General features: G+C 37.5%; 1 protein-coding gene across 8 annotated transcripts in view; it reads left to right on the forward strand.

Annotated features, from left to right (window-relative positions):
* LAMA2 (laminin subunit alpha 2) overlaps positions 1–27,050 on the forward strand; it is a 614,828-nt gene that overhangs the window by 211,535 nt on the left and 376,243 nt on the right. The window lies entirely within an intron of this gene.

Below are 27,050 nucleotides of genomic sequence, written 5' to 3' on the forward strand. Positions count from 1 at the left end.
AACAAGAACAAAGATTAGGTAAAAGAGGTTTTCTGTATTTGCTTTTAAAAAGGTATTTCTATAGAAATATACAGTCATTTAACATAAAATCTTTCCCACTGCATTTTCATAGATCACTGTGTGGCTGAAAGATGCTACTGTTTACTAGGCATTGAAAAAAGGCTATTGGGTTCATTGAGGGAGGGGGCCATGACTTTCTTTTCATTGCAGTTCCCTACTCCTCAGCTTCCATCACATAAACATATGTGTAAGATCTTCCACACCAACGGTCAGAATGGATCATTCTTGCCTGTGAGTAGAAAGTGGGGCTTACATTACCTAGTTTGATTATCCTGATGAATCAACCAGCTAGCTTTGTGACAGGTGTAGGTATTTTCATGTATCATTTGGTTATGCGCTGAAGCTACACCAAACTCCCAGGAACAATCAAAGACAAAAAAGCAATCAATGACTTTGGATTCAAATTTAAATGTCCACATATTTGTCCATCAACAGACAAAAAACATGTGTACCACAGTAATTTTGATGTTGTCTGTCTCATCGTTTGTAGTACCTAAGAGGTCCATACTTTCTCAGCTCAAAAATGACACATAAGTAAAATGCTACAGGGGCCACAGAATATTATCTTGAAGACTGTGCGTTAATTATTCACATCAGGAAACAATTTTGCAACCCTATTCCATCATTTAAGGGAGTGCATTCTTAAAATCAGAGAAATAACCAGTGTCCTGTAACAACGCACAAAACCAAATCGGCGTCTCCACTTTGATTTCTCTTTTGAAATTAATTTCCAGTTTGATTTTCTTTTGCCTCTGGTGTCCTAGATGATCATTTTGTAGCATCTGGATAATTTTATGTTAACATCTGGAATTGAGATTTTTTTTTTTATTTGTCTGATGCACATAGAATACTTCTGTAAGAAATGTATTTTCCCCAGCTGCTGTTTATTCATTTCAAAGAGACATGGTTAAGTGAGTGTAACAGCCTCTAAAATTCCTGAGGAAACACAAAGCATGTTTAATACAAAGTCCTGCCAGTCTATTTTCTCTCCTACCAGCTTTTCCCATGGCAGAGGTGGTTGAGATCTGCACAGAAAGAAGAGTTTTAAATGGTAACAGGTGGTGTCGTTGAGCGCATGGGCCTTTGAAATCAGGCCTGGTTTGGAATCTCACTCTCTCAGTCAATCGCTGTGTAACCTTGGGCAAAATCTAGTTTCCTTTTCTCAAGATGGAGAAGTAAAATTACATGTCTTCCAACATAGGTCATATGTAATGAGACAATTTATATAAAATATCTGGCTTAAGGTGGGGACTCAATAAATGGCGACTTTTATCATTTATTTCTATGTGTTACAGAATGAAATGTAGAATTGCTTCTTTTCCTGACCTCCTAGGGCTTTTATTATGTGCGTAACTGGCAGTTTGGCGATTTGTACAAGGTTTTTCAGAGCCGCAACTGAATCCTGTCTTTTAAAAACTTGCTTTGTGAGTGGAAGGAGACGAAGGAGTCAAGCTGGCTAAAGACATTGTACAGGAAGCCAGAGAATGCTTCCTTTCTGAGCTTCTGTAGCAAAGGTTATGAAGCGTGTGTGCAAAGTAACTTGGTGTAAGCAATCCTTCGGAATTCACAAACTAAAATAAAATCTAAGTTCTAGCTATTGTGGTGGCAGGTATAAAAGAGTTCATTACCATCAGTGAAGTGTCCTTCCAAATGTTTTGAAACTCTGCTCGGAGATTGCTATTGTTATCTTGATGACCTATTAACTAGTCTTGACTCTACATGACTTGTTTTCATCCCTTCTTCTCCCCAATTATTCACTTTCAAAGGTAAACTTTGTAATATTTAGTTAGTCAAAGCAATGTACTGAAGGTTCTGAATACAGCTGTGAACAGTTTCAAAATCTCTTAGGTGTGGTTGGGATATGTTTAGAACCAGTGCAATTAATGTAAAGGATTTTTCATTTACTTAGTTGTACAACTTTTGATGTCTTTGTTAAAAAATTAGGCTCATTTTACAGATTAAAAGGCATTTTTCAAGGGAACGCGAGTTAACAGTTTCAGAGAAATGATCTTAATAACATAGATTTCACATATTGAATCTGAAAACTCAATAATTTTCTTAAAGTATATACTTTCTTAAGTACATACTTTCCTGTGTTCTTATGCTACCTTTAAGAAATTGAGGGTTTGCAGATTGTCTAATTTTTCATTCTTTCCCCAATACTTAGCAGGGTTTGTTCTCAATAGTTCTAGATAATGCTAGATGAGTGAATGAATGAAGAGATGATAAAACAAATGAATTTATTGCCATTATTTATTAAAGAGATGCCCCCTTTTATACCTCCACTTATTCCCAAGGTAAGTATCCAGGTCGCATACAGAACAAAACATTTTAAAATGACAAAAATGAAAATTTAACTGAACAACAGCAAAAAAAAAAAATTAAAGAGAAACGCATATTTACTGCTCATCTGGAATGAGTTATTGCAGTTGAACTCAATTTGGAATTTTAAGATAATTAGGGCAAAAAAAGGAAAATGTCAAATTATGTAGTTTCCTTGTCTAACAAAAGAAGAGCATCCAAATTTGCAAGACAAACATTTCCTTGGCAATGCATTCTCAGAGAAAATTTTAACGTAGTCCTTATGTAAAGACTTCAGATAGCAAAAAGTACAAGATTTTCAAGCATAACTAGTACCGAGGATAATATACTTATTTATTTCTACCACATAAGAAAGCTAAGTATATAAACTTAAAATTTTCATTCAATAACGATATATGAGTCTCTGAGGAAGTAAGATAATATGACTTAATTCCATAATTTTTTGATAGTATATCTCAGCCCAGGAAGGAGCCTGGAGGATGAATGGGTAGTTTGTGCATCTGGATGTCCCCCTCAGATGCCAAATCTGCAGGATTGAATTAGTGACAGGGACTTAAATATCAATATTTCTTGTTGCTAGGTAGTCTTCTGGGTGATTAACATACATAGTAAAGGTCTAACCAAATGAAGAGCTAGCTCATCGCCATGTAGAAGTGCATTGTCAGGTGTCCTGTGATTGGAACCAATATATTTCCCCCAACATACATTGTGAGTGATAATAGATAACATTTATTGATCACTTGACACATGCCAGATACCATTCTAAGTGCTTTGATTCTCTTAACCCATGAAACTTTCATAATAAAAACATGTAAGAGACATGATCAGTGTTCTTGTTTTGTGAATGAGGAAACTGATGGAAAATATTACTTTGCCCAGGATTATATGGTAATAAATGGCAGAGCCAAAATTTTAACCCAGGCTGATGCTACAGTCTGAGTGCTTAGTCATAGTCAGGAACCTTCTTTCAACTTGCCTGTAAATGTGTATCAGTATGTGGGTTCTACACAATGGATGCTTTAGACTGATGTAATACAGAAAGACATGAATATTGATAACAGGAAGAGTAAAATCTGCTTGCCTTAACCACGAAAGATCATCAGTGTGACTTCCGGCCAAGTATCTGATTATGAAGAGAATTGCATTGTGATCAGCAGGCTAAGGTGAAGACACTAATGCAAACTCCAAAGTAGCTGAATGAATGGATTAACCTTTGCATGTAGCATAAGATTAGAAAACAGGGCTCATCTATGGAAGTGGTCTTCGGGAGATTGTTTGATTTGAAGTAAAATCAGGGTTTAATTCCAAATTCTACCTCTCATATTCTCTGTAACTTCCTAGCTTCTACTTTTCTGAGACCTTCGATGTGCCTTCTTGGAAGCTCAATTTTTTAACCTGTAAATTGGTTTAAAATTCTTGCTCTCTCTATGCCCCACCCCCAGCTTTGTCGTGATGCCAAATGAAATCCTGTAAGTGCATACCCTTGTGGATTCTAAAGCAATCTGCAGATGCCCAGTATTCACACATACTTGCTGTGGGTGAAAGGCATGCATCCAATTAATGTACAAGCTGTACCATGTTATTTTAGTTCAATTAAAAAGACAAGTAGCTTATCTATAGGCCAATTTCATGGCATTTTAAGCTAGAATTTTATCTGTTATAAATCTGTTCCTAACTACCCTGATTCAGTCTTTGAGGAAACTTTAATAGACTAGAATATATTCAAGAGTATATAGGGTCAGAATCTCTCTAAGAATCAAAAGCTAATGAGAAACCTTTGAAAGCCATGAGAAGTGCCTTATGTTTTTAACCACTTACCTCAAGAACGGAAGTAAAGCCAAGACCAGTAGTAGTGCTGACGGGTCATTGCTCTTTATGGGTAAATGCATAAGAGTGAATGACCCAGTCTGAAGTTTCTTAAGGGAACAAAAACTCCTATAGAATACTTGAAGTTTTGTTTTAATATTTTCAAATGCCAAATAAAAACAAATGGAATAAAATTATATAAAGTAGTTACATGAGGAGAACTGCACTGTGATCCATAGGCCAAGCCTCTTTCTCCTTCTGTTCTTTCCATTGCTGACAACCATTAATGGTTTAGTAGGTATCTTTTCTTCTAGATATCATTTTTAATGCAGGTATGAAAATGTGTATAAAAGTATATTATGTATTCTTATTTTTTCACAAATAGAATTATTCTCTACATAGTGTTTATGATTTGCTTTTTCACTTATGGTGTTGTGGCTTCTTACCCATGTCAGTATTGGTAGACTTAGATTGTTTTTATTTTAATTGTGATGCAGTTCTTCATGAAAATGTAGATTATCTTACAGTTTATTTCATCATATCTTCACTGATGATCCCTTAAGCTATTTCCAGCCTTTATGATTATAAGCAATGCTATAATGGACATCTTGTATAAATATATTTATGTTCTCTCATGAATATTACTGTAAATAAGTCTGTTAAGATGAATCAGTAGGTCAAAGGACACACACGTTTAAATTATAACTTCTAGTATCTATATACTAATGTCATATAGAAGTTCTATTTATAACCAGAAACTGTCACATTCACAAGAGAAACAAATATGTTGAGAACATTTTTAAAGTCAGAGCAGATTTCAGGATGTTCCAGCCTCAGTCCCTCAGCTACAAATTTTGGTGCATTCAAGAAAAAAAATCACAAGAATTTGTTAAATATCCAAAATTCCATTTGCTCCTCTGTATCCTCAAGAGTCTCTATGTAAGAGTCATGATTGACACAGTAAGGTTACATTGAAAATTGAGTTTTAGAATGTTTTGGGAGTCATGAACATAGTGAAGATCTATAATGCAATCATTTATAAAGTTTTAAAAGTTTACTATTCAAAAAAAGGAAAACAAGGGAAAGTCAAATTCAAATGAAAAAACAAATAAGCTTTGTTCCGTGGAACATTGCCATACATAAACATTGACATGATTGGACTAATGAATTTTTTAACCTGCCAGACTTTAGGAGAATCAAACTGAGTAAAAATGTGTAATTATTTTGTAAGTAAAAATGTATGGGGTTGTAGGTTTAAAAATCTAGAAAAGTGAAATAGCTTTACCGTGTTTTCTAGAAGATAATAATTAGCATATCAGAAAGCATCTGGACTTTGGTATGATTTAATGGGCTTAGAAATCACACCCTTCTTTGCAGGTGACTTCACTTTTGTCTTCAGGGCTATTTTGTTTAAGAGCTTATTTATCCTCCATCAAAGTGATCTTTCTAAAGCTTTTCAGCATGCCTCCTCCAATTTGGTTGGGAAATCTTCAAGGAAATTATTATCCTCCCAGGTCTACAAGGTCTTTTGCTATTGCATTTGCTATGACTTAGACAAAGGGAAAATATACAGGAAAATGTCGAAGTGAGCACTTTAGAATACAAAGGTGCCTAATATCTTCTCACACTACTTCTTTATTGCCCTTAATAAAAAATAGCTTTTAAAGTGCAAGGATATTTTTAAGCCGTATGAATCAGTATGCTCCTTCAGCTGGACTTTTCAAGGAGACTCTTTGAATACCGAAATGATTAACAATATCTCAAGCAAAATTGCACCAAGTGTGTGGTGTGGCAACAGTGGCTGGGGAAATGTGTCAGCCTAGAGGTCCCTGCTGAGTGCAAGACAAAGACCTCCTGCCCCATGGCGGTGGGCCTGGGCTGTATTTCCAGAAATAATTACTTACAGAGCCCCTATAAAAGCACATGAATCATCCTCTTACCCATGTTTGTTCCCTTTTGGGGGAAGTTTGTCTACTAGGCTGTTAAATTGGGAGATTTACCCAGTAAGTAAGAAACATATTTACTACTTCTTTGAAGACCTCGGAATCGTTGGCAAATTCACTTTCAGTTTTTATTACAAGTCCCCTTGACACTACTGTTTACCAGCATTTTTACTTAATTTGAAGTTTAATGTAGCATAAGTCACTGCTGTGGGTTAACAACTTTCTAGTCTGGTTTGATGTTCCAGAGAGTTTCCCTGAACTTTACACCTGAGAACCAGCAAAGCCTCATGATTCCCAGAGTGAAAGCTGGAAGCTCTGGGAGGAGGCACTAAGCCATAACTTCAAATCTGGAAGCGGTTCGCTTTAGAGAAAGTAAAATCATCTTGTTAGTGAAGTCCCAGATTAGATTAGATCCTCTAATAAATACCATTATACGTGGGGTTTAAGAAAATTATATTGGAGCCTCTGCAAACTTTGGAAAAGGCGGCGGATGAAAGAAATTATAAGGCAGTAGCAAATTGTAAATAATATATTTTGAAATTATAATTAAAATTAACCAGAGTCAATTTTCTGAGGCATTGAGCTATTAAAGATTTATGAGTTGCCTGAAATCTCCAATCTTTCCTGAGGTAATCGCTTCAGTAGACATAAAGGAAAGGTATCTTATTTGCTGCCTCACTGCTTAAACCAGCATGAAAAAATCAAATTTGTGATTATTACTCATTATGAGGGTGTTTATTGCAACATACATTTAGCCTTTAAAATTATGTGAGAAAAGATCACTAAATGTTGTTTTAGTCTTTCCTCAAAACTATAATCAGCAGAACTTACAAGTTCCCTAAACCAATTAATTTCTACCTCAACATGTAAGTCAATATCCTACAGGAACTTTAGGCTTAACTCTATGTAAATCTTTCATTGTATCAACTGATAATTTATAAATGATTAGCAGAATATCGAAAGACATCAAAATTTTTAGTGCCATTTCTGCAATCAACATTCAAAATATAGTGTTCGAAAAAAAAATTCTTGTACCAGAGTTTATTCCGTTTGTCAAATGTTCCTGCCTGCAGGGGCACTAAGGTAGACGTCTTAAGTTTCCAGGTTTCATTCTGGGAAGCTTCAGTGTGTGAATGTGCTCATTATCACAAACACGGCTTTATTCATTCTTGTGGAGCAAAGTGAAAATTCAGGAAAAGAGAACCCAGAATCCTTCAGACTATTCTTTGCTTCACGCCTTTGGAAATCTGTGGGAGGCTCGATGGCACTAGACTGAATATTGGGAAACAGAATTTTATATAAAGTTTACCATCAGAGTTTTTCCAAATGGTACTTATGTGAACATTTGTAACTTGTATTTTAAAATTTTTTTTTTCAACGTTTATTTATTTTTGGGACAGAGAGAGACAGAGCATGAACGGGGGAGGGGCAGAGAGAGAGGGAGACACAGAATCGGAAACAGGCTCCAGGCTCTGAGCCATCAGCCCAGAGCCCGACGCGGGGCTCGAACTCACGGACCGCGAGATCGTGACCTGGCTGAAGTCGGACGCTTAACCGACTGCGCCACCCAGGCGCCCCTTGTAACTTGTATTTTTATCAGGATTGAATGATCTCTGGGTCTGCTGGACAGGAGTTGTGCAGAGCAGTTGTCTGTGGCCGAGTACGTTCCCCTGGGTAGACGTGTGCCAGCATCCACATAGCTCTATCACACGTATTTATTGGCGGATTTGAATCGCAGGCTCTCTCACTTTCTACTCATTTGGTCTTGGGCAAGTTCATTAACTCTTTGAGCCTATTTCCTCATCTGCAAATAAGAAGATTAGTAATAGGTTCCTAATAATTATAATTAAATGGCATAAACCTAAGGACAAAATCAGCATGTCAGTGCCTATTGAAAAATCATTACAGCTTAAAGCCATCTCATCCATGTGGTGCTTCTTGAAATGGTCCTTATATTTTGGTTAATGGTAGAGACCCAAAAGCTTAGGCCTGAATTGTCAGGTGACAAATCTGACGTTGTCAGATGACAAACCTTGGCAAATGGGTTTATAGATTGTGAACCCAGAGGCACCGATCACCTTTGTTCTAGATTATCTTTTCAAGGCTGTTTATAGAGTGAACACACAGCCTTAGAAAGTAAAATTAGTGTCTCCCTGTGAATCAAAGGTCAGCTGTAAGCAAACAGCCTTAGAAGATATGGATAGTGTCCCCCTCTAGAGCAGGGGGGCAAGTATACTAACTGCCCAAAGTAAAAATTTGGTTTCTTTACACCGGGGGTTCCTCATCTGTAACACTACACACTGGAGTGTGCATATTAATGGATCCTCATTTTAGCTCTCTGTGGGAAGTGAGGTTCAGAGGCTGGCACCAAATATGCTAATGCCTCTTGTACTGTGAGTAAGACAGTCATTTGACCCTGTTGTAAGAGTCTCGTATGTTTTGCCAGTATCCATGAAATTACGTCAGGCTAAATTTTTATCTTGCAAATAAGGTAAACTTTCAGACACTTCACAATCTTGTTTTAAATAGTTTTATTAAAATATATTTCACATGGCACAAAAGTCAAAAATCTGACATGTACAGTTCAATAACATTTAATATATTCAGAGAGTTGTGCAGCCATCATTGCGATCTAATTTTAGAACCTTTTCAACACCCTCCAAAGAAACCCCTTATGCATTAGCAGTCATTTCCCATTCCTGTCCTCCCCTCCGTCTCCCAGCTGCCTTGGGCTGATGTTAGAGAGTAGGAGGGGTGGGTGGAAGCAGGAATGCAGTGAAGACGCCTTTGCAGCACTTAGGTGAGAGGTGTCTGAATAGAAGATATATTTTAGAAGTAGAGCCAACAGGATTTCCTGACCAATGGGATCTGCCAGAAGGATTTGCTGATGGATTTTCCGTGAGGTGTGAGCGAATGAGTAAAGGATGAGTTGGCCTTTTTTGGCCTCAGCAACTGGAAGGATTAAGTTGCCATTAAGTGAATTTGGGGAAGACTGTGGGTGTAGCAAGTTTTGACAGGGAGGAACAAGAGTTATTGCTTAAATTATATTAAGCTGGAAATGTCTGTTAGACATTGTAGCGAGGGTAAATAGACAGCATGTAGTATTCTAGAGTCCAGATGAGAAATACTGCTTTAAGATATGAATTTGGGAATGTAGTGCCATGAGAATGCATGAGATCACCCAGGAAGTACATGAAGAACGAGAAGAGAAACAGCCCTAGAACTGAGCCCTGAGGCATTTCAACCTGTAGAGGTCAGAGAGATGAGGTAAAACTACTAACATCAAAGAGCAAACACACAGTTTTGGACAGAGATTTCTTGCACGAACATTGCGAGTGTTACATATTCTCTCTGTTGCCGGCTGTGAAAACAATCTTTTGGGAAATGTGCACTCAGACCTCGGTGTGATTTATATAATAAGCAACTTACTATTTGCTAATTCCGTTTTGCTTCCTAATGAAAAGAAAAAAGAAATGGTTTCAGGAGAAACCCATAGAGAAGACCCATAGAGAAGAACTTGACCAGGGTTTTCCAGGCAGGGTGTAGGGAAGCCCAAGCCTTGGTATACATCAAGCAAAAGCAAACAAATTAGCGTATGCTCTTTTATGTCCTTCAAGATTCATATTCCAAATTGTCTTATCAGAATATATCACAATGGTATATTCTGGAAGTAAGATCTGAAGGATAAAGTCAGAACTTAGACACTTTCTCTGAAGACCATTTACAACATTGATTGTATAATTAGATGTTGATTCTGGCTTTTAGTTGTATTTATAAAACTTTGAAAGGCATTTATTTTTAAATAGTTTCATTTATGATATCCTAAAAGGCTTGCCAGTTGAATTTTACATAGTGAGAAGAAAATGAAGTACCCACCACTTCACTCATATTCACTCAAGAAATACTTTATTTTTATGTAAAACTAAGGTGGTGTCTTATGAGATGCCAAACATCTGGGTGAAACTGAAAAAAAATAGTCATCAATGTTTACTACTGTGTGGATATTTGATGTCACGGAAATGATAAATCATAATTAGCATTTCAATTTGTCGAACAGATGTTCATTGAAATACAAACCCAACCTATTCCACAAACTGGAAGGACATTTTAGATGACCCGTAATTGTTCTTCTGCTTCTCAAAGTTAAAGAGAAACACAATTTATTAGCATAATCCATTCAATGATGTGTAAGGACAGGGTATGCTACTTCATAAATTTGAGTGTTTACACTGAAATGGTAATGTGTTGAAATTGATTTCACCTGTTGCGTTTTAATGCTATTAATGGCTAAAAACAGCAGCAGGCAGAATTATAAATTAGACTTAAGTTTCAAGCATATTGCATATTTTCAGCAGGGCTTTTGTGTGTGTATGTGCGTGTGTGTTCCAACTCTAAGTCTTTTTGTATAAGTGACTGACCTAGTAAAATCCTTTCCATGGTGAGTGATTATTTGTCTTCAGTGGGCTGCAAGGATTTGATTTTATAATGAAGAAAAGATTTCTCAGGTAAACTATCTCTGGTTACCAGTTCCTTTTTCAAATTGTTAATATTTCCAAGTACTTCCCTGTGGTTGATTCCTAAGATATGCTGCAGCGAACAAAAGCTCTGGAATTATGGGTAGTGGAGGAAACATGCGGGCAGGCTCTGTGATCTGTGTCCTATTCTATCTCCAGCTTGCCTTTCTTTTTTAAATTTTTTTTTCAACATTTATTTATTTTTGGGACAGAGAGAGACAGAGCATGAACGGGGGAGGGGCAGAGAGAGAGGGAGGCACAGAATCGGAAACAGGCTCCAGGCTCTGAGCCATCAGCCCAGAGCCTGATGCGGGGCTCGAACTCACGGACCGCGAGATCGTGACCTGGCTGAAGTCGGACGCTTAACCGACTGCGCCACCCAGGCGCTCCTGCAGCTTGCCTTTCTATTTCTATTCTGGCTTTTAATATTTGTGACCTGTTTTCTTTTTCCTCATTAATCTCTGTTTTTGAAATAGACTTCCTCCTGCCACTTACAGGAAATTATCAGGACTAATGAAAAGCACAAGAAGTATTACAATGATGAGGGAAAAGGCAATATTGTTATAAGTAGTACACTTCAAAATAATTATTTGGAAAGGACAGCACTCATTTAGAGGTATAAATTCTGGGTTGCTTATTTTTGAGTTGCTCACTAGTGTGTTGACCTACGTATGTTTTACTTGAAGAAGAAACAAGATCGTTGGTGGTGGATGTGTGCTTCTCTACTGATTGTATAATTTGATATGAGGTTTAGGTCTTAAAAGAATGTTTATCGGTACCGTCATGTTGTTTGTTAAATATACCACGGGAAGCAAATAGGAATATATAAATGTCACGGAAGAGATCCAAGTATATACAATGTGTTGAATTGGAATTGAGAATAAGTTAAATATTTAATTTTTTTAAATAACATACTTTAGAGGCTCAGTAAAGGAATTTTAAAGAAACAGTGGTATAGATATAGCAGTTAAGAGGAAGGATTAATTCAGCTAAAGCACATTACCAGAGGATAGGAAGGTCAGGAGATGTATCTGTGAAAGAGCTTAATAATGATAGGGAAGAAAGGGTGAGAAACAGAAAAGGTGAATTATCAGAAATGAAGTTAAAGAGGGGGATGGATATTAATCAGATTTTCAGAAAAAAAACCACAAATACTGGCGTCCATACTGATGCCAGTCATGGGCCCAAGATTTTTCAAAACCAGGTTTTTAGGGATGTACTCTGGTACACTGTGAATAAAAGGGCTTTGCAGCATGGCCCTTGTGGTCTCTGACCCTACCCTGTGGAGTGAGATGATTAGAATTAGAAAAGTCTGTACATCGTCTTCCCGGGAGGTAATCAGCCTCTTGGGGATGCAAATAAATAGAAATTCAGAGAATCTTACTTGTATTTCCCAGAAGACCGCCATACCTAGACCTCATGTAAGGAATGGCATCTCCTATTAATGAGTCGAAGACTTTCGTTCATAGCTTATCGGACTTAGAGATGCTGAAGATGGTGATAGTGGTGGGATATGGGAGGACTAGGGAAAAGATACAGATCAGGGAAGGCTGACATGAACGAGAGAAGGTCGTTCTAGAAGTGGAGAGGTTGGAAGCATTGCATTCTGGCCCAGGAATACTCACTGGTCTTACACTGTACCTTTTTTTCAGGGAACCACATTCACAGCTATAACCACCACAAAGGCCACACAGATAGGCATGACCTACACTCATCTTTAAGTGTATGTGCGTTTTACAGGTGTAATTAGTATAAACTATCTCCAAAAGAGACTGTTAGCTTCTTATTTTGGAAATAAACACAGTGAGAGGGAAGAAGAAATAAAACCATCTTGTTACCATTTTTCATTGGAGCCAGTTTAGAATGAAAACAAACCCAAAACTCTTAAGCCCGGCAGCACTATTTATAACAATTTTGCTAATTTAACTCCTTTTCTTTTTGCTAAGGAGGAACAGTTGTATTTTTGTCATTAATAGAAAAGGGAACAGTGCCTAAACAGCCTATTATAAATTCTTCTGGGAAAGCATATTACAAATAATTGAAAACAAACCTGATTCTGCGAACTTGGCAGCCAATGTATAACAGAAAGCAATTCAGCCCTGGCCCCTGGATGATTGATTAAATGTTTTATTCCCTTTACCTTTCATTCACACTGTGTTTGTCAAGAGGAAAGAGAAAAGGGAATGTTGTGAAACAAAATCCACTTTAGATAAATAACTTAGAGTAATGATCAGTGACCTTGTACCAGCGGTTTCTTCATTTTTCTCAAGTTTTAATGTGTCTAATATTCACAAGTCTGCATGAATTCCTGCAGAAAATGAGGCCCCGAATTTCAGCATGTCCCCACCCCCTGCCAGCTAACCAACATCACGAGCTGTATCAGAGCTTCTTTGAGGGCATGGCCCCGCGGCTTCCTGTGGTCAGTTATTAGTGTGAATCCAGCAAAGGAACAAGAACACTGTGTACTCAGTCAATCTACAGAAAACTTCATCCTCTGGTTGTGTGGGAGGAGAGGTCCCTTGGTGCACTCTGTGTCTTTGAAGGGACTAGAGATCTGTTGGTGCTGTGCAGATGTCAGGGGTATGCAGAGCCAGCAGCCTACAAACCTAGTAAATAAATGATTATGATCCACCTCTGTTACAGAACAATGGGAGGAACCTGAATGTTGGATACTGTTGACATGGTTCGTGTTTGTTATTGCTGTTGTTCCATAAAGCAGGCAAAGTTCACACTAAACCTTCTCAACGAAGCCCTTTTTAAAAACTTTGATATTGCTGAATGCTCGGTGCACATCACGGTGCGTGCTGCAAACCTGGTGACTCCAATGAAATTTTCAGCATGAGGTCAGATGTGTAGAGTCCCTTCTCACATCACATCCGTTTCTTTATCATCTTTGTCTTCTCACCAACTCCTGCCCAGATGTCAGTCGTTGTACAGCCTCCTCTTCCTGCAACCCTAGTGTTGGCACTTGGTCACCTGCTGTGTCGTCAGCCCCGAAGGCCGGCATGTTGGCAGATGGAAATATAGGCCATCCCCAGAGCGACAGCCCAGCACAGAGCTGGAGGAGATTTGAGCCAGGAAGTCCCTCTGATCTTTCTTTGTCTTCGTTACTTGTGCAAAATCGGATATGAATAAGAAGGTAAAATGCAGGCACATGGCCTGCTCTTGATGCATCCGTCTCCCATGGATGTCCAACATTCTTGGCATTTCCAGAATCACCTTTCCATCGTGGGAGGGAACTTTGCCACTGCTATTTATGTTATCTGACGCCGTCCAGGTTGGTAGTAGGTAACTTCTGTAAAGGGTGCAGCATATCCTGCTTAGCAGAGAGACACAAAACCATTTGTATTATTTTTCTGACTTTCTCAAGAGTAACGACAACCACCACCTAATAGTTTTTTGTATGTGCTAGGCATTTTTCTGTTCGGGTATGAATTACCTCTTTTGATTCAGCAAACAGCACGATATGCAGGCATTTTACCTTTTACATGGGAAATTGAGACACGGAGATTAAGGCGCCCAAATTCATACCAGTAGTCAGTGGCCGAGCCAGAATCTGAACTCAAGCAGTCTGTCTCCAACACACATGGTCTTAAACTGTGATTAACTATCTGAAAATACACACAAACGCACATGCACACAATGACACAAAGCATCTGGCACAAGCTTAGCCTAGCCAAAATTAGAAAAGCATACATGTACAGGCATCCTTACCATCATACACACAGACTCATTGGTACTCACGTTTATAAACCCACTGGAATAAAACTCCCTCAGTTATGGAATGGAAAAGTTTTGTTCTGTAAAAAAAAAAAAAAAAACAACACCTTATTTTTTTTCTTGTTTATTATTTTACTCTTTGTGCAGTGAAAAATCTTAAGATTGGAAAGGGGAAACCTATAGTTTCAAAAAACTGGGCTAGAGGCCATAATTAGATAATAGAACATGTGATTTCACTTGAAAGCCTAGAAATTTGACCAACCATGTACAATTTCACCCTACAGATGACATGAAGCAAGATAAGAGTTTTAGAAAGAGAGAGAAAGAAGGATAGAAGAGAGAGAGGGAGAAGTAAAGATATGGATATGGAAACAACAATAAATTAAAAACGTAAACAAAAATAAGAGAGGAGAGGAAGGTGGCAAAGACAGGAACGTTCAGAGAGTGAGCCTGTCCCTACTTTGGTGAGAGCAGGGAGTGAACAGGCAAGGATTCAAGGATGAAGGCATGTGGGCAGTCACCATTTAGGGACACCAGTTAGCATGCAGATATGTTACAGATGTTAGAAATACAGAGGCAGCCCAGGGGGACATGCTCAATCCCGAGAAACATATGTCTGTGTACAAACTCTTCCCTAACCAGAAGTATCACTTCATAATTTAAAGTCTCTCATACCTTGTTTGAGGTAGAACCTTTCTGAACATGAACCTACATGAGAGCATCAACAGCACCCCCCCATGCTGCTTTTATATAAATGGGATAAAAATCAAATTAATGTATTTTTACAGTGTTTCATTTATATATTTACAACACACGAACACAATTGCTCTCTGGAGCCCTTGAGTCAGAGAATAAGAATGGAAGAGAGACTGAATTCTGAATTTCTTTTTCAAGCACTCATCTAGGTTTTGTTCCAATCTAATGACACAGGATCTGGCGCAGTATTTAGACTTCCTGCTCCAAGATTTTATTTTAATTTTAAACAAGTGTTCCCACATGAGGACGGAGAACAAAACAGGAAAATGTTGCTTAAGTTTTCCTTTGTGCTCTTATTGTACTGATTGTTCTGTCCTACCAATGTGGGTCACTTGTACTCTTGGTGGCTTTTTTTCTGTCTGGGACTTTCTCTAACAGCTCTCCACAGTAAGGAAAAGCATGTTAGTTTCACAGATATTTATGTTTGGTATTAGCATATTCTTTTCCCCTTCTTTCTATAATTTAAGGTTTTAGTACTTCCTACTTAGATTTTTCTGTAAGCTGTAAATTAATTCTTCTGCGCACCAGTGAATGCTTAATCCTTAAGTACTAAATGTGTCATAACCCATTTCATTACTGTGATGTTAGTAAGACCTTGGAGGTTGTTAGTTCTTTTCTGGATAACTGATGCTTTAGACTTCAACTCTTAGACATGTTCTGGTTCTGAGCTATGCATCTGTTTACCAGGAGGACCTCTACTGATAAGGATCAATGCCAGGAAGTGTGAATCAGGTCTGAGATTGTTCTTGGCTTAGTGATCCTTTGTCCTTTACTCAACTTCACCCCTGCCCCTTCTCGGGAGGCCGGCCTCCATCTGTTCTAGTGGTGGGTCCTGAGTGGTACCCTGGAGCATAGTAAGCAATCTCCCTCACAAAGTTTAAAGTGGATAAAACCAGTAGGATAAATCTGACTCAAATTAATGAAGAAAAGCCAAGAACTGGGGACATCAAACAATATAGATAATTCCAGAGGAGCAAGAGCAGGGTAATAAAGAGAAAGTGGAATTAAAATACTAGGGTCAGTCATGGATAGGATTGAAATGCAAGGAGGGCAAATGAAAGAATGGAGGGAAGGTGCATGGGAAAGGTTCTCCTCCCAGAGGCGAGCTTCTTGTTGCTAGAAGTCTGCAAATAGTGCCTCGATGACTGACTTTTATTTGTTCAACAAGCACTTATACAACTTCTAGTCTGTGAGGTAGTGTGGTGTCGGGCTGAGGAGCTCAACCAACGAAGTCAGAACTGGAACAAATCTTACCTATATGAACCTAGCCATATTGTTAAAATGCCAATATATGTTTTCTCTTGTTAAAAAAGGACATAACAGGGGTGCCTGGGTGGCTCAGTCAGTTAAGTGGCCAGCGCTTGATTTTGGCTCAGGTCATGATCTCATAGTTTGTGGGATTGAGACCTACTTCAGGCTCTAGGCTGACAGCCCGGAGCCTGCTTGAGATTTTCTCTCTCCCTCCCTGCCCCTCCCCCACTGTGTTCTCTCTCTCTCTCTCTCTCTCTCTCAATCTCAAATTAAATAAACTTAAAAAAGGACATAATAACAACACCAACCTCAAAGGATTGTCGAAAGCTTTAAATAAGTTAATACTCTATGAATTAGTATACACACATCACATGCAAGAAGGTCTGGTATCCAGTAAGTACACAATAGTAACTATTGTTTTTATGTTGCAAAGAAATTTCTGAACTAGCTGTGAAGTTGGAATAGATGACTAACAAAACTATTCTCTAAGTCTGTCTCTGGTGGAGGCACACCCAAAACAAAATTTGGCACAAAGCAAATGTTAGAGGAGAGTGAGAGAACTTTCCTTCTGGTGACTTTCCTTCATGTCCTGCGCTGAAGCAACTCCTCTCAGATTCTTTCCTGGCTATGAATTTCAGAAGATGTCTGGATCCCTATATAGTCTTAGCTTGACAGCACAAAGATTTAGTAATGCCATGTGCATTTGATAAAATTTAAATGAGAAGCTCCCAAAAGAGATCAAGAAAACCTATTTTGACAACTCTTCTTTTTTCCATGCAAATATTATATACTTTAGCTGGAAAAGGAAAAACACAAGTAATAAGGAATTTTTAACTTGGAGTACTCTTTAAAAATTCTTACTTGAGGGGTTTCTGGGTGACTCAATTGGTTAAGTGGCCAACTTCGGCTCAGGTCATAATCTTGCTTTCATGGGTTCGAGTCCCACATCAGGCTCTGTGCTAACAGCTCAGAACCTGGAGCCTGCTTCGGATTCTGCTCCTCTCTCTCTGACCCTCCCCCACTCACTCTCTGTCTCTCTCTCAAAAATAAATAAAAACATTAAAAAAAATAAAAATCATTATTTGAAAATAATCATAAATTTTAAAATAGAGGTACAATGAGCACCCGCCTGTCAAGATTCTTTTAGAGCACACATAAAAGGGTAGGGGGAATTATATTTGCACTTGGTAATAGTTTTCTCTTTTTGAAAATTTGAGGGATTTAGTTGTCATTGTTCCTTGTATACATCATGACCAGTGGGAATGATACTGAGATCTTCCATTCAGTTATGATGGATTATGGTTAACCCATCTGGGCATATTTCGGATGGAACTAACTTAAGCTTCTCTTGAACAAGTGGATTAGAAGTAAATGTTTTGCTGGTTTGGTTTGAGTTGTAGAAAGCAAGAAGACCACCAGAAGCTTTTGGAAAAAAGGACCATACCAGTTTTGAAATTTTGAGAAAATTGAAACTCCTAAACCATCTCAGACTTTGCTTCTATTTTTGATTTTTCTAAAAAATGTTGTCCTTTTGTGTATTGAGTAGTTCCACATGAGTTAGTGCTACCACACGAAATGTGCTGTTGGTAGAAAAAAGAAGTAACTGATATAAAATGAGAGAGAGATAGACAAGACAGAGAGGTGTTCTTTGACCAGTAGAGAAGCTATGCCAACCTTTGGAGTGCAATATTTTAACTAATTTAACTAGGAGAGAAGAAAAGTAAAAACATGACAAATACTCTTTGAAGAGAACTGGTTTTAGTATTATGCTACAATTTATTAATGACTACTATTTTAACAGTGAAGAATCTGTTTAAATAGTTCATGGAAGGTAAAGATTTCATCCAGAAATGAAAATGCAAGAATTATAATTATGAAAAAAAAGAAAAAAGGAAGAAGGAGAAAGAGAAGGAGAAAAACAAGAGAAAAGCAATTTAAATTTCAGGGGCAGTTGGAACCAAGTCAGTGTCAAAAGCAAAATATTGTCTTACAGGATAATGGAAGATCCATTAAGACTAGGCTTAAGGATAGAATAGTCAATGATACAGTCATATTTAAATGGTTCATTAAGACAATGTTTCCCGGTATTGAAATGTGTTAGTTAAGGAAGTTAAAGTCACACACAGTCCTTGACATTTTATATATTAAAATATTACTTTTCATGTAGCTCAGTAGTCACGAACCATGGAAGAGTAGTTTTGGTTAGGCTTGTAAACTTGTAATGATGGTGGGATATTTATTAAGGACCTTCCAAACGAAGTCAGTGCATTGTACTATGTATGAAAAAAATCTTTCTAGTTCTGTTAAGTAAGAATGTTGAGGCATCTGAAGGGAAGTACACCTTTCTACACATATACTCCATTATTTTTCTCTTCAGCAGTGGCTCAGCTTAAGTATTTTTTATTGTTGTTGATTTATCTAAATATTAGGGCTACAGAGATACTCCTATGTCTTTTTAGGAACTTGAACTGTTGCAGTTCTAGTGAGATTTATTCAATTATGGTAAGCGAAATTCATGCTAAAATTCTTGATGTACATCCAATAATTGGATTTAAAAATACAGGTAAAATATGTACAAAATCAATTTAATTTTAATTTAATTTTAATATAATTTATTGTCAAAGTGGTTTCCATACAACACCCAGTACTCATCCCGACAAGTGCCCTCCTCAATGCCCATCACCCACTTTCCCCTCTCCTCCAGCCCCATCAACCCTCAGTTTGTTCTCAGTATCCAAGCATCTCTTATGGTTTGCCTCCCTTCCTCTCTGTAACTTTTTTTTTCCCCTTCACCTTCCCCATGGTCTTCTGTTAAGTTTCTCCAGATACACATATGAGTGAAAACATATGGTATCTGTCTTTCTCTGACTGATTTATTTCACTTAGCATAATACCCTCCAGTTCCATCCGTGTTGCTGCAAATGGCCAGATTTCATTCTTTCTCATTGCCAAGTAGTATTCCATTGTATATATAAACCACATCTTCTTTATCCATTTGTCAGTTGATGGACATTTAGGCTCTTTCCATAATTTGACTATTGTTGAAAGTGCTGCTATAAACATTGGAGTACATATGCCCTTACGCATCACCACTGCTGTATCCCTTGGGTAAATTCCTAGCAGTGCTATTGCTGGGTCATAGGGTGATTCTATTTTTAATTTTACAAAATCAATTTTAAAATGGCATACATAATACATGATTTGTAAATGAGGAAAGGGTTAGCTGGTTGGAGGTTGTATCATAGTCTCTAATTTTGGGCACAGATATTGATTTATTCTTTCAGTAAATAATTATTGAGAATCTACTATGTACTACTCACTATGTTAAGCCCTGGGACTATATTGGAAATAAGACAAAGTTCCCATTCTCATTGAACTTATAGTCTATTAATAGATACAACACAAACAAGTAAGCAGGCTGTGATAATAGGGGAGAGTCACAGGAGCTCAGAGAATTCACAAGAGGAGCTCCTAGACAGGACAGAGAGGTGTTCATGGTAGAAAGAATTGGCATCAGCACTGAGACATGAATGATACATAAAGTATATCTGTACAAACGGGGAGCAGTGGGGCGACAGACAAGGTGTTTGGAAAAGGAGCCCAGAGATGAGATAGACCACGGCACAAAATGAGAAGTGAAAAATGACTCAGTGATTTGGAATATAGTAAGTAGCCAATAAATATTTTTGAATGAATGATTGGCTAAATGAATGAATGAGAAATATTGAAGTGTGAAGAGGTAGACCAGAGATAAAGCTTTGTAAGCATGTGTTTTAAGCCTTCATAGTACTTCATTTCCTGGATGCACAAATGAGCAATGATTGATTTAACAAAAATAATCATTAAAATGCCAGCTATTAGTTGGAACAAATAACAAAATATGGGGAAAAGGAAACTGGAATGAGGACTTCAATAAACTGCGTTTGATATAACTAGAAAAAACGGGCTGAAAAAAGGTTAAATTCATAGTATCGCATTTCCTCATTAAGGCCCTAAAGATTCTTGATAGGAAAATCTCCAATGAAATGTTTAGATATTTTATTAACTGGTGTTATAAATGATATATTATGTCACATTATTCTTTGTTTGGTGTATTTTTATTACCCAGGCCTTAGTTTTCATATATTCATAAATGTTCACATTTTTAAGTCTTTAAAAATAATGCATTGATTTGAAAGGGTTTAACAAATTGCATAAAAAATTTTTTTGATAAGGTAAGGAAGGTTATTGCTTAATAACTATTCAGTTACATCTAACAAAACTAAACAATCCATAAAGATGATTATATATTTTAGCAAAAAAACACTTCTTCTAGAAATAAGGCCCTATGTCACTGTCAATTAACCTTATTGATTGTTCTTGCAAGTCCATAGAGTTTAAGGAATCTGTTCTATAATTTTAATATAATTTATTGTTTTTTATGAACTCTTTTGTAAACAATAGTACTTCAAATTTATGGGTTGGACACTGAGATAGCCAGAATACAATTTGCAGAAAAAACTAACCAGGGACGTCTGGACGATTCAGTTGGTTAAGCCTCCGACTTCAGCTCAGGTCATGTTCTCACGGCGTGTCAGTTCAAGCCCCACCTTGGGCTCTGTGCTGACAGCTCAGAGCCTGGAGCCTGCTTCGGATTTTGTGTCACCCTCTCGCTCTGCCCCTGCCCCGCTTGTGCTCTACCTCTCTCTCTCAAGAATAAATACACATTTTTAAAAAAAAAAATTAAAAAAGAAAAGAAAAGAAAAATCTAAGCAATGGGAAAGGTCCACTTTGCTGACAACATACAGTTGAGTAGATCTTAAGTTCACATACATGTCTCATGACTCAGCAAACATATTTATTAGTTCTTCCCAGCTGAGAATAGCCTGTTAAGTGAAACCTTGGTATAAAAGAGAATAAAGTTAACTAATGTTTAACCAATAAAAATAAATGCAGTAGACTCTGATTTAAGAAAATCATGAATCAAAGCTGTTAATTTCCTAATTTTCTCAAAATCAACTTAACTCAAAATGCTTGGGTAGACCATGATACAGGGGATTACTGACTTTAATTTAATTTTGTGGAAATATTTGCACACTCAAAGATTTACTCATCTAATATTAAGAAAATTTCTTTATGAAATTGCTTTTGAGGTAGAAAGGTAGTTGAATTTGCTAAATACTTAGGATTTACTTAAGTAGCATTTATTCAGAAATTTATACTTAACACTTAAGTTTTGCTAGATGCTGTCCTACATGCTGGGGATTATTTCAGTTAAGTAAACAGATAAAAATTCCTGAACTCTTGGGATTTATGATCCAGAGAGGGGAGAGAAATAATCATTATGGTAAATAAGCAAATCATATTCATGTTATGGTAGAAGAAAAGTACTATGGACAACATTGAAGCAGGTAGCAAGAAGAGTAAATGCCAGGATGAAATTTGCACTGTAATTAGAGAGTCACCGAGAAGACCTCACCTAAGCAAGGTTGGAAAGAGATGAGAAAGTGAGCATTGCAGTATCTGGGAAGAGAACGTTCCAGGCAAGGGGACCCCAAGTACGAAGTTCCAAAGGCCAAATCCTATCTGGCATGTTCTAGCAAAGATGGCAGTCTAGCTGGAGTATTGTGAGTAGAGAAAGAGCAGGAAAGGAGTTCTTGAAGTTACTGTTTTCTTTGTCAGTGTTTGAGGTACAAATGGCATTGGGATCATTTGAGTTCATTGTAAAGATTTTGGCTTTTATTGATGGTGAAATAGAAAGGCATTGGAAGGTTTTAAGGAAAATAATGACAGGAGTGGAGCTATGTTTTCAAAGGAATTTTTAGAGAGCTCCCTGAAACAGATGCAGAGCTCAAGAGAATATTCAAGATAGTTGTTGAAGCGCCAAGCATAGAGGAGAGACTAAGAACTTTTGCTCCCATTCAGGAAATGACAATTTGGGTGCAGTCTGCTCACGATGAATATGATCATGGCACGGGGCTTGCACTGGGAATGGGCCTCTTTTGCTGTGGCTCACCCTCTTTCGGATAGTTGCTGGCCACTTTTCACTTCTTGCATATAATCTGTTGAAGAGGACTCTCTGCAGAAATTCCTGAAGATCATCTGGCCAACAGAAGTAAAGAAATCATGGACTAACATGCAGCATAGTGAGAGTAGGCTTTGGTGTACAGTATTTAAATTTTTTTAAACATTTATTTATTTTTGAGAGAGAGAGAGACAGAGCATGAGCAGGGGAGGGGCAGAGAGAGAGGGAGACACAGAATCCGAAACAGGCTCCAGGCTCCTATCTGTCAGCACAGAGCCCAACGGGAGTCGGACGCTCAACCAACCAAGCCACCCAGGCGCCCCTGGTGTACAGTATTTTAAATCATTAATATTAAACTTGCGATTTTTGTTTTCAGAAGATACAAAGAATAAGTTCATGGACACATTTACTAAAAACTTGAAACAACCATAACAAACAAATAAACAAATAGCTGCTCTGGTTGCAAATGCATTCTAGAGTGGTGAGATTGGTAGGAGATAGCACTGCTGGGAAGTTCCTGCGGTGCCTGAGGGGGAGTCTACACCAAGAGGGCTTTAGGGGAGGTGGTGAGAAGTGCTTGGGTGCTAGATAGATTTTGAGGGTAAAGCTAAGAAGATTGTAGACAAATTGGATGCCGGAACACAGAAAACAAAAGCAGTCAAGCGGGACTCCCAAGTTGTTGGTCCTGGGTAGCTGAAAAGCTGAAATTATTTAGTGAAGTTGGAAAGATTGAGGAATGAAGAGCAGGAGCTCAGTGTGAGATATAAGGTTGAGATACCTATTTGGGAGCCACATCAGTATATCCAGAAGGCAGTTGGATTCTGCATCCTGACCTTCAGAGGAGAGGTTAGGCCTGAAGATACAGGTGTGGGAGACATCAGTATAGATGGTATGTATGTACATATGCACGTGTGTATTTTTTGCCACGGGATGTGTTTTACTTTCATTAATCATACATATAATTATACATATACTATATAGAATTATTATATAATCCTATAATTAGAGATGGCATTTAAATTGGTGAGCTTTGATGGGATCATCACATGAGTAAGTGTGGTTAGAAGAACGGTGGCCAAAGACTGGGCACTGTACTACTCCAATATTAGAAAGTCGGGGAGAAGAGAAGGTAGGAAACGGTGAGGGAGATTGAGAAAGGTAGTGGGAGAAGTAGGAAGAATACCAGGACAGTGTGGTGTCCAAAACATGGGAGTCATCAGTTGTTTTAAAAGCTGCAAACGGATCAAGTATGGTGAGGACTGACGAGTGATCATTTGGGGGTTTCTATTGACCACCTGGAGCCAGAACCAGAGCCTTTGCTCTGTGCCAGAAACACAGTGACAAATTATTGCTATATCCCCTTTTCCTAAGCTTCCCACAGCTTACCCCCTTCCTCCAAATATATGCCTTTTTTTTTCCCTCACAGGACAAAGTTAAAGTGATTAGGCTCATTTTTCAAAGTTATTGAAATCTTATTCTCCCTCTCTAAATTATTATATTAAGCATGATTGGATTTAAGAGGTTCCCCCGAGTCTCAGCCACCCATTTATATACAGATTCTTTGACCACAGCTATAGATAGCTAATCTCATCCAGCACCTATGGATTTTATTGTTCTATCTCCTGGGATCACCTCACTCTCAAGTTGTTATACTTATATCATTGGCACACTTAAAGACTAGTAATAAAAATGGGATTTTAAGGGCACCTGGGTGGCACAGTCGGTTGAGTTTCCAACTCTTGATTTTGGCTCAGGTCATGATCCCAAGGTCATAGGATCAAGCCCTACATTGGGCTCTGTGTTGAGTGTGGAGCTTGCTTAAGATTCTCTCTCTCACCATATGCCCCCTCTCTCCTGCTTGCCCTCTCTCTCTCTCTCTCTCTCTCAAATAAAAAATACGAAAGAAAATGGGATTTTAAAATATATGAAGAGAGTACTACTCATTTCAAAGTTTCTGATAATTATTAATCATCTTTAACAATCATTCTCCCACCTATCCATTCAGTCAATAAACTTGCATCATTGGGGAACATATTAGGATTGTAGTTCTTCCAGAAATCTAAAACAACTGTAGTAATATAAATAGTAAAACATAATAATAAGGGACAAGTATCCATACTAGAATTGATTGATTGCTGCAAAAAACTATTTTTAAGTTATATTCTAATCATAAAGGCAAAAACACTATCAAAGCACAGAGGTCTTATCCATCTGCAAAGGAGATGTGATTTAAAGAGTATGCTTACACTAATAAGAACAGAATTAATTTAGATGGGTAGAGTATAATATTGATTTAGACATTTGGTCATAAACAAAGATATTTCTCATGGTTTTTTAAAAATTTTTATTTATCTGTGCAAACTAATTTCAAAGAAGAGTATAATTTTAAAATCTAGAAAGCCGGCTGTTAATCAGGCTGATATTTTCAGTTGGAATGAATTCCTCTGACAGCATGAACATACACTCTCCACCATGTCTGTAATGGAAATCATTTCAGAAGATACCAGACTGCCACAGGCTTCCCACGGCCTTGCAGCAAGACAGCGGTGGTCTTAAGGACTGACACTTTTCATCTTTTTGAAGATAGACACCCTCCAGTTGTCGCCCCACAGGAGATCAGGAAGTATGCTAAGCTTTCCAGTGGACTTGGAATTATACAGCAAAGTGCCAGTGGAAATATCCTATCTAATATTATGATTTATTTTGAAGGAGAGTGGGAAAAAAAATGATAGAAGGAAGCTGCACACAACATGGCCAAACAGCTGGCTGGTTTCATGTCCCAGAAACAGCTTGGGACTAACTATACTCACAAGATCTCTTGGCAGAGTGGCTTGATGAAAATACCGAAGCTGTGAGGAGAAATGTTCTTTTGCCGAATCCTTTATGTTGCTATCATATGGCTTATTAACCTAAATGAGAGCATGTGCACCATTTTTTAAAGTTCCTGTATGTTTAAATGAGGAACTGACTGATTCCATATACAGTACAAATATGGTTCCCATAGCATTAACACCAAATAAAATTTAATAATTTTAATCCTGGACATGTGGTGATTTTCTCTTTTATTTCAAGGAGCACTTTTAGAAGCAATAAAAAGAGTTTGATAAGATACAAATTTAAGCATGAATTCAAGGGCACTGGTGATTTTTTGGATGCCAAAATCTCTAAGGGTAACTAATTTTCATTGCTTCATGTGTCTATTTATTCATTCTTTACACTTAATTGATAACATTCATAAGTCACATAGACAACTTAATTTTAAACGTATTTCTGGCTCACCTGCTAGGTGCCAGGACTGTGGAATATACAAGACCTACTTAAATCTTTTAGAATTTCCTACATTAGAGGGAGAGTATTCAGTATTTTGAGATTCAGTGTTTTAGAAGATTTTGCATTCTATCAGCCTCAAATGTGTTGATTAAGTGAATTTATTCTCTACTAAGTATCGAAGGTAGACTCAAATAGCTAGGACATTTCATATTTTTCTCATGAGCCATTTTGAATTTATTCTTTGTGGCATCAGAATTAGTTTCTCATCCAGAGTTTGCTATATTTATTTTTCTAGTGATTCGGTAGTTTATTGGCAGTCAGTTTGTAAAAGCTCTCGGGGATTATCTAAATGCAGGATGTTAGGAATGGAAACATATCATTGCCTCTCCTGTCAAAAAACATAATTAACACACATGATTTATCATCTTGCAAAAGTGGATGAAAATTCCTGTGGGTGACCCCAAGTCACAGTTTCCCAGTGTATGTACAGACTGTTGTGTTCTGGGACAACCCTCAGACTAGCACAGACTCTTCTCACATCCCAGTCTTCTTAGCCTCCTGTGTATGTGTGTGTATGTGTGTGTGTGCGCGCGCGTGTGTGTGTGTGTGTGTGTGTTTTCTGTCCAAACCTATGAGCCAATTTCAAGTTTCTTGAATAATTTCTATTTGATTTATTGTATAGGGAATAATAATGCATTTACAAAGTACAGAAAACGTGAAGTACTGTACTTCTTGAGTATATTGAGAGTTTCTTCATTTCTTTGTATGGTGCACATAATTCATTATATAGATGTAGAACTTATTTAACCAGTCGTACATTATTGATGGTAATTAGATTGTTTGCAGTCTTTTGCTATTACAATAAAATGCCATATACATATATATAATATATGTAGGATATTTTCCCATAAGTGGAGTTTCTAGGTCAAAACTCTAGGCTTTTGTAGTGTTGATAGTTATTCCTGAATTCACCTTCATAGTGGTTTGTGCCATTTACACTCACACCTGTAAGTGTTTGAGAATGCCTGTATCTCTTTAGTCTTGCCATCAGAGAGTATTAAACGTATTTTTAGGTTTCAACAACATGAAAAAATGGGAAAAGTTTTTTGTTGTGTTTTAAATTAGCTGCTGTTATTATGAGTGAAGTTCATTGACTCATCGAAAGCTTAACAGCCAGTAATATTTCCTTTTCTTGGAATAGTCCCTTACATCTTTTGGGTTTTTATGTTAGTTGTTGATCTTTCTTTCTTGCTGATTTACAGAAGCTCTTCAGATATTAGGGAAATCATTTTTTTTTTAATCTGTAATAGGAGTACTTTTGGTTTTGTCAGTTTTCCCTCATTAGAATTCTCTATCCCGAGATCCCTGTGAGAGAATGTGAGCTTTGTGCACTTTAGAAGGTAT

Source organism: Leopardus geoffroyi, chromosome B2 (genome assembly GCF_018350155.1).
Source record: "Leopardus geoffroyi isolate Oge1 chromosome B2, O.geoffroyi_Oge1_pat1.0, whole genome shotgun sequence".
NCBI classification, from domain to species: Eukaryota; Metazoa; Chordata; class Mammalia; order Carnivora; family Felidae; genus Leopardus; species Leopardus geoffroyi.